Source organism: Delphinus delphis, chromosome 3, assembly GCF_949987515.2.
Source record: "Delphinus delphis chromosome 3, mDelDel1.2, whole genome shotgun sequence".
Lineage (NCBI taxonomy): Eukaryota > Metazoa > Chordata > Mammalia > Artiodactyla > Delphinidae > Delphinus > Delphinus delphis.
The window spans coordinates 30,332,488-30,344,670 of NC_082685.1; the positions used below are offsets into that span (position 1 = coordinate 30,332,488).

General features: G+C 40.0%; 1 protein-coding gene across 1 annotated transcript in view; it reads right to left on the bottom strand.

Moving 5' to 3' along the window:
- The window catches only part of LOC132423080 (teneurin-2-like), a 389,106-nt gene extending 377,706 nt beyond the window's left edge, over window positions 1-11,400 (bottom strand). The window contains exon 1 of the mRNA XM_060008416.1: window positions 11,175-11,400. The gene's annotated coding sequence lies outside the window, so the exon portion shown is untranslated. The remainder of the gene's footprint in view (window positions 1-11,174) is intronic.
- Between the last annotated feature and the right edge of the window lie 783 nt (window positions 11,401-12,183).

Below are 12,183 nucleotides of genomic sequence, written 5' to 3' on the forward strand. Positions count from 1 at the left end.
TAGTCATTATCATCTTGTGAAACGTATTACGTTACCAGCCTAAGGCTATTAGTCAGTTAAAAAAGAAAAACCTCCCTATTCCCCAAACTGGAGAACCATCATTATCATTAATATTTCATGCAACTACATTAAATGAGACAATATTCAATATTTAACTATCTAATCCTACAGTAATTTATATTAGAAAATACCAACCATGTGAGAATTCAGTCAGATTACTTTATTGGATGAACCTTTGTCATTATTAATAACACTTCAGTATCTCATAGTTTTTCAGCACAGAATGTAACATCCAAGGACTGAAAGTGATTTTGTTTCTAATTAATTCTCAAAATCCTTGAGAGACAGTGATGGAAGGATAAATATATTAATTTGGAATTGAAGAATAAAGGACTGAGCCTTCAGATGCAAAAGTTTTACTAGATACACGGATTACTTGTGTGGGTCCTACATCTCACTATGTTTGCTAATAATTTAGTGAGGAAGATGTGTTTGAACCTCAGAGAGTCTAAACCACAGAAAAAAAGAAATGTGGTTTTATTTCTTTCAAGTACCACAACTGCTCTTATTAGCAATTTATAAGTAGAAAGTTGGTCTGATCTTTTATACCAAATTCCTACTAATTTCCTTGCAGGCAATTACTCAGCCATCCAGATGTCTTCCTTACAGTACTTTAAACAAATCTTCACTTTTTTTCACACCATTTATTGACGTTACATATTTACGCATAGGCAAACTTCAGCCCATTCTAGGTGGATTATCTTTAATTTCAACATGAAGCAGAATTCACATGAATAACATTTTTTTTTTTTTTTTTTTCTGTACGCGGGCCTCTCACTGTTGTGGCCTCTCCCGTTGTGAAGCACAGGCTCCGGACGCGCAGGCTCAGCGGCCATGGCTCACGGGCCCAGCCGCTCCGCAGCATGTAGGATCTTCCCAGACAGGGGCACGAACCTGTGTCCCCTGCATCGGCAGGCGGACTCTCAACCACCGCGCCACCAGGGAAACCCATGAATAACATTTTAATATGGTTCTTGGTGATAACTAAAATAATTCTTCATGACGAACATATTTGAGATTGGTGTGCGCTAAAATCAAAAGCATTTTGCTTAACACCTTTACAATCAGGCATATACTCCAATCCATTTTAAGCAAGAGAGCAGTTCTCACTATTAGCCTTCCAAGTTCATGCACTGAAGCCCTTGCCGTCCATCCCCTAAGATGCTACAGGTCACTTATGGTAAATACTTGCTGGGGGCTTTTTGTTTACCAGTTTCGTTGACTGCCTCTCCCCTTTTATTTTGAGGGAATTCCACCATTTACATCTTGCTCAAAGTCTAAGTCTTTCTGCCTCATTCTAGAATACAAAAGGGCCAGACTATTGATTTTCCAGACTTTCTAGTTACAGGGATGTGACACGTGATCAAAATGCAGACAACTGGATGGATACACCGGATTAGAACTTTGAATCGAGAGCACGGGATCCCCAGAAGAAAGGACAGTGGTTCCTTCCAGGCCTGGTATGAATAGTCATCTACTGTACCACTGCAACCTCCAGGGCTGCAGCGCTAGCTGATACTAAAGGAAATGGCAGAGCCCAGTGTCAGGGATGCGGAGGGCTACAGCTGGGCACACGGTATTCAGTGGCAGAAGCACAAGTGCCAAATCTTTCCCGGGGACTCCGTGATTCCCAATATCTTTCTAACGCATTCCCTTTATGTTTACGTTCGCCATAATTAGTCTCTCTAACTTACAAGTAAGAACATAACCCAACCCCACAATCAAAAATAATAAATCAGGGGCTTCCCTGGTGGCGCAGTGGTTGAGAGTCCGCCTGCCGATGCAGGGGACACGGGTTCGTGCCCCGGTCTGGGAACATCCCACATGCCGCGGAGCGGCTGGGCCCGTGAGCCATGGCCACTGAGCCTGCGCTCCGCAACGGGAGAGGCCACAACAGTGAGAGGCCCGCGTACAGCCAAAACAAAAAAAAAAAAATAAATAAATATATATATATATATATATATATATATATATATAAAATAATAATAATATATCAAGTTGTGCTTTTATTCTGTGTTGGTTAATTTTAGAAACTGCTGTGAAATTAAGAGATCCTACAATATTGTGAGTTGTAAAGAACATATTCTTATCACAAAGACTAGGAAACTTTCTATCCTTCTCCTGCAGCAGATGAGAAGTGATCTCAGAAATTCTCAGAAATTCACGGATCCAACAGGAAAAGAGCCAAGAGTTAAAGTTTAAATGAAGATCCCTTCCTATTTTTCTCAGACATTGCTTCTCTGACTCGGATCCACAAGGAACAGAAGATGGAAAAGAAATTTGATGGTTTAGCTACAATTTGCTGGAAATGAGATATGCACATCTTGAAAATCACAGCAAAAATGAGCATTAATCAAGAGCCTGACCAGGGTTATCAAAAGTCAAAGTTGACTGCCGGAAGTCCAGCAAGCTATTACCTGGGGCTGTGAAAAGGGTCAGTGCCTCTGTGCACTCTTCCTTTGCCATCCACTTTCAGAGCTATTCACCAGGTACTTTTCAAGAATATTATCATTCCCACAAATGACTGATAAAAGATAAACTCAAGAAAGTGAATAAGTTTTGAAAAGTAAATCCCTGAACCTACATATTCACCATACGCTTTCAAGTACAACAGGGAAAATATTCCTTTAGAGAACATTTTCCATCCATGGGAACACTTGGAAATTTTCTTTCCTTCACAATTCCTATCATTTTTCAAAACACTCCATTTAAAAAAAAAAAAAAGTAAATCATAAATTGACTCACTGGTCATAAAAAAATGTAAACTGACAGCTCTGGGGCATCAAGTCATTCATCCATTCACTGATTGGACCGACACAGGTAACAGGCACGTCCTAAAAATAACCAGCATCAGGATCTGCCCTTACTCTGAAACCTAGATGTTAACCTGGCAAGAATCCCCAGTTTAATACAAGCCCTCTGGCTTTCTTCTTTACTTAAACATGTCTGCTATATCTGAATTTAAAAGAAAGAAAGCTGAGAAGTTATATCCCTGACCTCAAGTGAAGCTATGCTTTTCTCAGAGTAAATGCATTTGGAGTTCCAGAACAATGCTATTAAAAACAAAACAAAGCAAAACAAAAAACTACTACTAACTTCTGTAATTAAAGTATTATTCTATACACACACATGCACACACACATACAGTGGTACTTTTGCCTACAGACTGTAAGCTTCTAGACCAGAAACCAATCACACACACGTATACACACCCAAATAGTATATGATTCTGTATATACCCCACGGGGGCTTAATAAACAGTTATGAATTGACTGACAAGAAAAAACCAAGAAATGACAACCTTCAGGGTAGCCATAACACAATTTTAACTTGAAAATTGCCCAGAAATAGACTTCAGTCTATGGGAACTACACAAATCATATAAAAAGAACTAGTGCCCCTTATATACCTAGAGAGAGAGTCCTTAGTGAAAAATCACTGTCATAGGAAGGAGAGTTCACGTTCTTTATTTACTGTTCGGCTTCTTCAGTGAATTCAGCTGAGAGCAACTTTTGCTCTGTAATAACCTTTTTTTTACAGAATAACTTTTAAAATACAGATTAGAATAAATGCAAACTGTACCTCATCGCTAATATTTTCTTGCTAAGTCAACAGGTATAAAGCCACCTTTCCCTCTCAATTCTCAGGACTCATGTTGCCATTTTAATTTCTCTGCAGCCAAATGTAACAAAAGCATAATCTAAATGCTGAAATAGTTTCTTCAACACCAGCATCTCCAAATAAATGGCAATTAGCAATAAATCATAATCTACTCATTGTCTTCTCTAAAGGATGCATTAACGGTGTGCTACAATTCCTAAAATCATACTTCAGTCAGTGTTCCCTTGAAGACAATCTTCAAATGCCTCAAATTCAAAAGTGATCTGCTTTTCTCGTTGAAGTTCATATGCACGTTCTACCTTAAGGGTGTGGCTAGAACAGATAATTTAGTGGTCCCCGGAATTGAAGAATTCCATACGTAAGATGATGTTTCTGTTACAATTTAGCCTTGCCACATTTACTTTAAACGGTGGTTATTTCAGTTATGATCTATTTGGAAGAACAACTTCCACACTGATATATTTCCAAAAATGGATGATGAGAGCAAGTGGGAAAAAAAAAAAAGAAATAAGCCATGCTTAAGATCGATCCCATTAATTTGGGGTGGGGGAGTAGGTGAAACAGAAAACATTTTTGTTTGAGGGGAGGAATTTTTTAAAACAAAAACACATGAGACCAGATATAAAAGTCTGTGTTATGTCTTTACCATCGAAGGTCAGAAACAAAATGTATTTTAATTCACTGCTTTAACAGTGCTGTCTTAGCATCAGATCACTGCAGTTACACCTAACAGTCAGTCACTTTGCAAACGCCGCTTGTAGATCCCCTCACCCTCCCCACCATCCCTCCCACATCTTTCCACAGTCCAACTCACAGCCAAGGGGTGGGTTTGGTCATCTGCTTCACAGGATAATTTGAGTTCATTTTCCAACACACACCTTGGAACATCTAAATCATTATTTGTTTCAAAGCGTACGGAACTCCTTACATTTCTTCCTAACATTATATCTAGTGGTTATGAAGAAGTCTGAAAACAACTCCCAACCTTTTCCAGATTTTCCTATGTCAAGTCAAACGCATATTTCTGGGTGATACTTGTTTTTCAGTTTTCAGGTCTCCCACGTTGATAGCAACAAGAAAGGGTAGGGTTGTAGGTTTTTTCCGTTTGTGTTTTTTATTTTTTTCTTGTTTTCTTGGCAGCCTCCTCTGGACTGTGAGAAGTGATCATTGATCATTTTTCCACACTCATCCACGGCCCTCTCCATGGCCACATGTAAATGTGCCAATGGATAATTAAGCAACAGACACACCCAATAAATATAATAAATAAATTTGATTTTTTTTCCCCTTAGTAATTGGTTTCATCTGACTGAGTCTGATTATATGCGGGGGCATATAAACAGAATTAGAGAGGAGAAAAATTAGATGCTAGGTCACACAAATTGCAGAGCCCTAACCACTGTGAAATGTTTGTGTAATAATCATATTATTATTCTTAAGGTTAGAAAAGCAGTTTGCATCTTCTCCAAAAGTTTAGGCGAGGCTAAAAATAAAACTGGTGGCATGATTATTACCATAAGGAAATGGTAGCCAACTACAGAGTACATTTCCCTCTGGTCTGCATCCTCTTCCCACAAACTGACACTGCCTTGCCCTCATGCCTCCATTAAATCCATGCAGGTAGACCCACATTTTGACTGAGGTCTCCAACTCCAGAGGTCATATCACACCAGACTACATGAATAGACATGAGTTGGGCATATAGAAGGCAGAGAATGAGAAGATATTTGTATACAATTATTGTCTGAGCAAATCCTAAAAAAAAATTAAATTAAATCACTTTTCTAATATACTCTCAAGTGACACAAAGAGCAAAGCTTTACCTTGTATTAAAAAAAACAAAACAAAACACTTCTATTCTCATTTACTTTCTTAGACATCACTTTGGCATCAAATTACTCTTAGCATAAGATCTAGCTCTTAGCAGAGCACAGTACCTGGCCTGTCTTGGGAATCTAAAAAGTGCTTATTGAAGGAATAAGAAAAAAATGAGAGCCTGAAATAGGGCTTCCCTGGTGGCGCAGTGGTTGAGAGTCCGCCTGCCGATGCAGGGGACACGGGTTCGTGCCCCGGTCCGGGAACATCCCACATGCCGCGGAGCGGCTGGGCCCGTGAGCCATGGCCGCTGGGCCTGCGCGTCCGGAGCCTGTGTTCCGCAACGGGAGAGGCCCGCGTACCGCAAAAAAAAAAAAAAAAAAAAAAAAGCCTGAAATACACTTTCATGCAGCTTTAATTTGCCTGTGTTCCTTCTAGGTAATAGGTAATATCTACTGAAATGTATAGTATGTAACCATATACTCTTATATTTGAAATGGTTTAGAAAAATGATCACAGTTAAGATCACAAAGTCTGTTGCAGTAAGTTCCCTAATAATAACTATAATTTTAGCTATGTAGATATTTACTGTTTGAATTAGCCAGAAACGTGGACATAGCTATCTTCTCTAATAGTGCAATTTCATTCTTAGAAATAATCTAAGAACCTAATCATTTCTATTTAATGATGTATTTCTTTTTCCACATATACTCTTATTCCTCTAATTAAAGGAGGAGAAATGTCAAGACATTGAGTATCAGTTAAATCCTAAGCAATAATCAAAATGACATTTAAACATCAGCCTTTTCCAAAAGAATCCTCCATAGAATTGTCCTCCCTAAAGATGTGAAATCAGTACATTACTGTTAGTATCAATTTTATCTTCACCAAGTGTATTATATTCTCCAACTTTAGTTTTTGCCTCTTAATAGGTAAACTGAAGACTGAGACAACTAAACAAACAAACAAAAATGACTTATTCTTTTGAACCAAATTCACAAATAAATTCTTTATTTTACAAGATCCATAACTCCCTTTTATATATTATAAAATAAGTACTTTACCAAGGCCATAATGATAGAAATGGATCACACAAAATTTCTAATATTTTTTAACAGGCTTAAGCCTATACAGCTAAATAATTTAGTCACCAGAACAATTAAATACACTATCTTTCATAAGGCCGGGTCCTAAACTTTTATAGATCTGCATCATATTCCAGAAATCACAAACTAACACAATGATAAGAACAACTAAACTGAGAAATCTGGCATCATATTAATATTAGAATAACCTGTGGAAGAACCAAATCAGGGACAGGAGAAATAATGAGGAGTCTTCATAGGTGATCTAAACAAGTATCAAGGAGAACAGAGCCTCCTCTGAAAGAACTGCAGTCAAAGCATAAGAAGTCTAAACTTTTAAAGAAACCATCTCTTTCCTCTCAAACCACGCAAGCATACTTTCCCAAAATGGATGCAAGATCTTTGGTACCCACCACCAATATTCTGGTGATGAGATGAGGAACGCTCTCAATCATTCCATCAGAGTCAAAGATCAATTCATATTGTACAGGGGAAAAAATGTTTGCTAGGGAAACTAGATTTTATTTTAACGTATTAGCTGCATTATTTAATCTCAATTTCTATTCATTAAATTTACATGCAAAGAGTTAAAACACCTGCTCTCTTTTTACCCACAGTACTGCTGAAAAGCACATAACCGTACTTTTTTCCTGATAATTCTTTTTGTCTAAAAGGTTGGTAATGCTACACTTAGAAGAGGGAGACCAATTAAAGTCTTTCAGCAAAAATGAGGGAACTTTATGTGCAAACTATTCCTCAAGGTGCTTCATTTTTTGCCACGAGGAATTCATACAAAAAGGCTGCAATATTTCAAGTTCAAAATCACATTGGAAAATGCAATATATTAAGTAGACTTGGGGCAGTGAGTAACATGAATTTTTGGGAAAAGATTTTATATCTCTTCAACTTAATAAAATCTTCTAGAAATATGAACAGGATACTTTTAGCAGAGCTAAAATAATATGTTAAGTAATGGTTTATCTTAGGTAGAGAAAACAATCATATATATATATATATATATACATACACACACACACACACACACACACACACACACACATATATGCACACAATTTACTGGTAGTACAAAGTCCCGAACATTGTGGATATTCTGCTTACAAAGCAAAAGCGAAAGCAGAAGTATAAAGAAATACTTTGACAAAGCTACTATTTGCTCTCACTGCACATGACTCTTATAAAATTACTGTTGGTTTCACAAAATTTTAAATGGGGTATTATCTAATTAGATCGACATCACATTTAAAAAAATATTGTTACGTTCCTCTTTCCATTAAGAACATATGAAAAGACAGCCATCCCTCCCACCGCCCCCCGAAAATGTCCTTACAATCTTCCCTGAAGGCTGAGAATCTGTTGTATGTACTATGAGTACAGAATGGAAGGTTTCTTCCTGTGAGTATATCAGGGTTACAAGGAACCAGTAAGTCAAAGAATAAAACTGTTGCTTCACACAAAGTAACGAGAGACAAAAACATATGCTTTTCACATAGTCCCATTTGAGACAGTAGTCTGATATAAGTTTTGTCACTTTAAATCTGACTTGCAGTTTAAGTTTGAGTTTTTAAGTGGAGAGGGATAAAAAGGCCCTTGACAATGACCTTGACCATATTTCACCAGAAATCACTTCTCAAAATTAGTCTACACAGAATAGAAAACAATGGAAAAGCTCACCAATACAGGTTTTCCTCAAAAACACACAAGGAGTGCAGAGTCCCTTTCAATTCACAATGAACAAAAAGTCATTACTTTCAAGAAACATTCAGTAACTCTAGCATAATAAACACCTCACACATGCAGATAAAACTCTACTCTTATCAAAATGAGAATAGGAGACTTAACAATACAGGCAAATGTATTGTCATTGTCAAGTTCCATGAACCAACAGTCTCTTGCTACACAGCCTGTCCTCCCAAAAAAGTTACCTTCTCCCCAGGATATCAGATGCCATGCCTTTGGAAATGCTGAAATTCAACACAAACACCAACTGAACGTAAAGTACCTAATTTACCAACAAGCTTAGCAAGAGGATGGTATTATTTTGACACATTAATCTGAGATCAACACCAGGCACAGAAAGTTAAAATGAGCTTAGTTAAGATTCAATGGAAAACTTAACATCAATAACAATAATAAGAAAACCACCAACAAGCCACAAACACTATACCACACAGAACCATATTACAAATCCAGCTGACTGAATAGCAATCTCACCAGGCAATACACGCAAAACATAGCTATGTTTAATATTTTAACACAAACTCTCAGAGCTTTTCCGAAGTTGCCAGGAAACTAGACGTAGAAAGGGGTGGGTGGGTAAAAAACAACCACAGCAGGAAGGAATGTGTTCTTTAAATCAATGGACTCTTGGTCTTCATAACTAGTGAAGATGCTGAAACTGAAGCTAATTGTGCTGTTTCATAAATAAATTCATGCTCTGAATATATTATATAACAATTAGAAATCTTGTTTCATGGGCCACGTGAAATCAGTCCTTAGCCTGGTCAGTTATCTGTTTGTGCCCCTGTTTGTGGAATATGCCAGAGAAATAATGCAGCTGCTCAGCATGGAGCATACTGCTTTCTGGTTTTGGTCTTAGAATGAGAAAACCATGCTTTAGAAGACTTGGGTTCTTAGGATCATAATTTACTATACAAATTCATTTTTCCTTCGTAACCAGGCAAACAAATGCTTCAAAGACAACTGTGATCCAAATGAATGGAAGCTGGGTTTTTCCCTCCAACTTGATCAAAATTGTAAATGGCAAGGGTCCGTAAAAATATTTTAAATAGCAATATTGCCATCTCAAGGGACCCAGGAGTAAGCTGAGCTTTCATTCTAAATAAAACGTCTTATTACCATCAGCAGACTACAAAAGAAGAAATAAGCTTTAGATCTTAGGAATCCTGTCCACAATCTCAAGAAAAGCTTTTGTCAACACAGGCAGCCCAGAACAGGTGAATTTGCATGGTGTCTTGGAGTAGGCTTTCTTCTATAGTAAAGAGGGTCTGACTTGAGTTAATTTACAGTTTGTTTTGTTCCAAGTCGTAAACTGTTTTATGCTGCTCTTCCAACATCAGCTAAGTTTACATTAAAACACAGTTGAGCAGTATTATTGCAAACATCCCCTTTGCACCTAGGTAATTGCTGGTCTCTGATCTGGCAACCACAGAGAAGCAGGCTTCCTTAAACAACGATATTTTCCCTCTGTAAAATGTGTGTGCCTCAGAGTATCCCTGCACTGGATATCCTCATCTGAATCTAGAGTTCAGAGCTCCTCAGGATGGTAACACACATACTGAAATTGCAATCCATCCTGCCCCCGACTTCCCTCCCTACATTTAAGCTGTCATTATTTTAGCTTATTTTCCTATGGCTTAGCAGAAATTTTCACAACTATCAACTGATTTCTTTTTAAACTGCTGATTTTCCTTTACTTACTGACCCTTCAGTGTTTCTACTGAACTGGAACTGAAAAGTTAGGGGGAAAAAGAGCACGAAACATGGTTAACTGCTAAGGACCCTCCAAAGAACTTAAATACGAATACATGAAAGAACTGTGGTACGTTAATTTTTAAATAATATTTAAAACATCCTGGAAGCAAGAGTTACAGAGTCAGTTCTATTTTTAAGAAAAGAGTTAAGAGTTCAATTTGCATGCATTATGCTGGCTATTTAAAATAATTTTGTTCCATGTGGATGGCAGAAATTGCCCTCCCCCTCCCCAATTGACCAGATGCCACTTCAAGTAAGATCTAAGAAAGGGCTGGTTTGGGGATTAGAAATTGCTGAACATGTCTCGCAATTTTAAATAAAACAATACCAGCAATCTCCCTCCTTTTCCATAGCCCTAAATTTATCATTAAGTAAATTTAAGCAAAAGCTCAAACACTGGAGGACAGGACAGTATGTGATGCACTAAACCACTTATATGTTTATTATCTTTGCAAGCAACATGAGTAGTGGTGTCTATTATTACCTCCTGCAAGTCTGCAGCAATGTGAGGCAAAACAGCATTTTTAAGAAATTCTCTTTTGGAATGCAAATGATTCTTCCTCTAATCTTGAATATTTTAGCCAGCATGTACCATACAGTAGTTCTGGAATCACTGGCTTCTGTCATGCTGTCAAAACTGAGTCAAAATGCATTGTAATCCTGAAGAACGATAACCTTAAACATCAATGTAACGTTAAAATGCATCCTAAAAAAAAAAAAAAATCCCTATAATTGCGATGAACATTAGAGAGAAACCGGCAGTCCTTCTGCAGGGAAATAACAGTCTGCTCTACCAGTCTTTCCCCTCCCCCTTGAAACTCATGCAACTAATGATGACCTCCCGAAGTGCCGAATTTAAATGTTCCAGCATTCATCTGAGGATGAAGGAGGAAAAAAATACATAGAAAACCACGAAACAAGTTGCAAACTGCACAAACGCAAGGAGAGAGAGAAAAGGGAACTGCAGGCTGATTCAGGAGCGATTGCAGAATGACGAGCAACAGAAAGGAAATGAGGAAGAAAGAAAAGAGGGGGGAAAAAGCCTTAAGCATTAAAGAGTAAGAAGTGAAAAGCATTTACCAGCGGCTCGGTCAGTAGCTTCGCTCCCTGACACCATCTACATAGAGATAACTTAGCCTAGAGTCTTCGGTCCCGGCTCGCTTTGGAGCAAAATTCCTTCACTTCGAGGGGGTAACACACACCCTCAAGAAAGAGAGAGAAGGAAAGAAAGGGAAAAATAATCCCAAAGACCAAGACAGGCTTTCCCCCTCCTCCCTCTTACCCGCCCCCCGGACTCCCCAAACGGTGCTCGCTTCTGCACAGTTCTGCCGGCTGTGCCGCTGAGCTGCTGCCGATGTGCCGCGGCTCCTGCTGCCGCTGCTGCCGCTGCTGCGGCTGCTGCTACTTCGGAAACGATTAGGAGGAGGACGCCCAAGCACGACCTGAGCCTGCGAGCCACCCAGGACCAGTGTGCAACCTGCTCTGGAATCAAACCCATAACACACGCACGCACACCCAGTGGCTCCCGCACTGGAGCCCCCGCGCGCACAGACACGCGCCCGCCCGCGCGCCGCACAGACACACACGCGCGCACACACACATGCCCACACGCACGCGCGCGCACACACACACAGACACAAACACACACAGACACACGGAGCGCCGCGCACCTCCCGCCAGCCTGCGCAGCCCCTGAATGGGGAGTGCGAGCCAATCCCCGGCCCCGAGCGCGCGCACAGGCTGAGGCCGCCGGGGCTTGGGTGGTGGCGCTGGGGCTGCAGCTGCTGTGGCTGCGGGGCCAGGCAGGGGATTACGGCAGCGAAAGAGGGGCGCTAGGGGCTCCTGCACCCCTTTGTCTCCAGAGCGATTCCCCCAACCAGGCATTTCCAAGACCAGACACCGAGTGCGCGAGCCGCGGGTGGTGCGGAGTTCAGTTCTGCTCTGGGGTTGGCGGGGGGTGGGGGCAGGGTGGGGAGGCTCGGTTCCCTGGCTGCACGCACCGAGGTTCCAGCTCTTCGAAACCCAAGGCACCGCAGCTGCAGCCGGGTCCCTGCACGCAGGGGAGCACAGCAAGCCCGAGCGCCCCGCG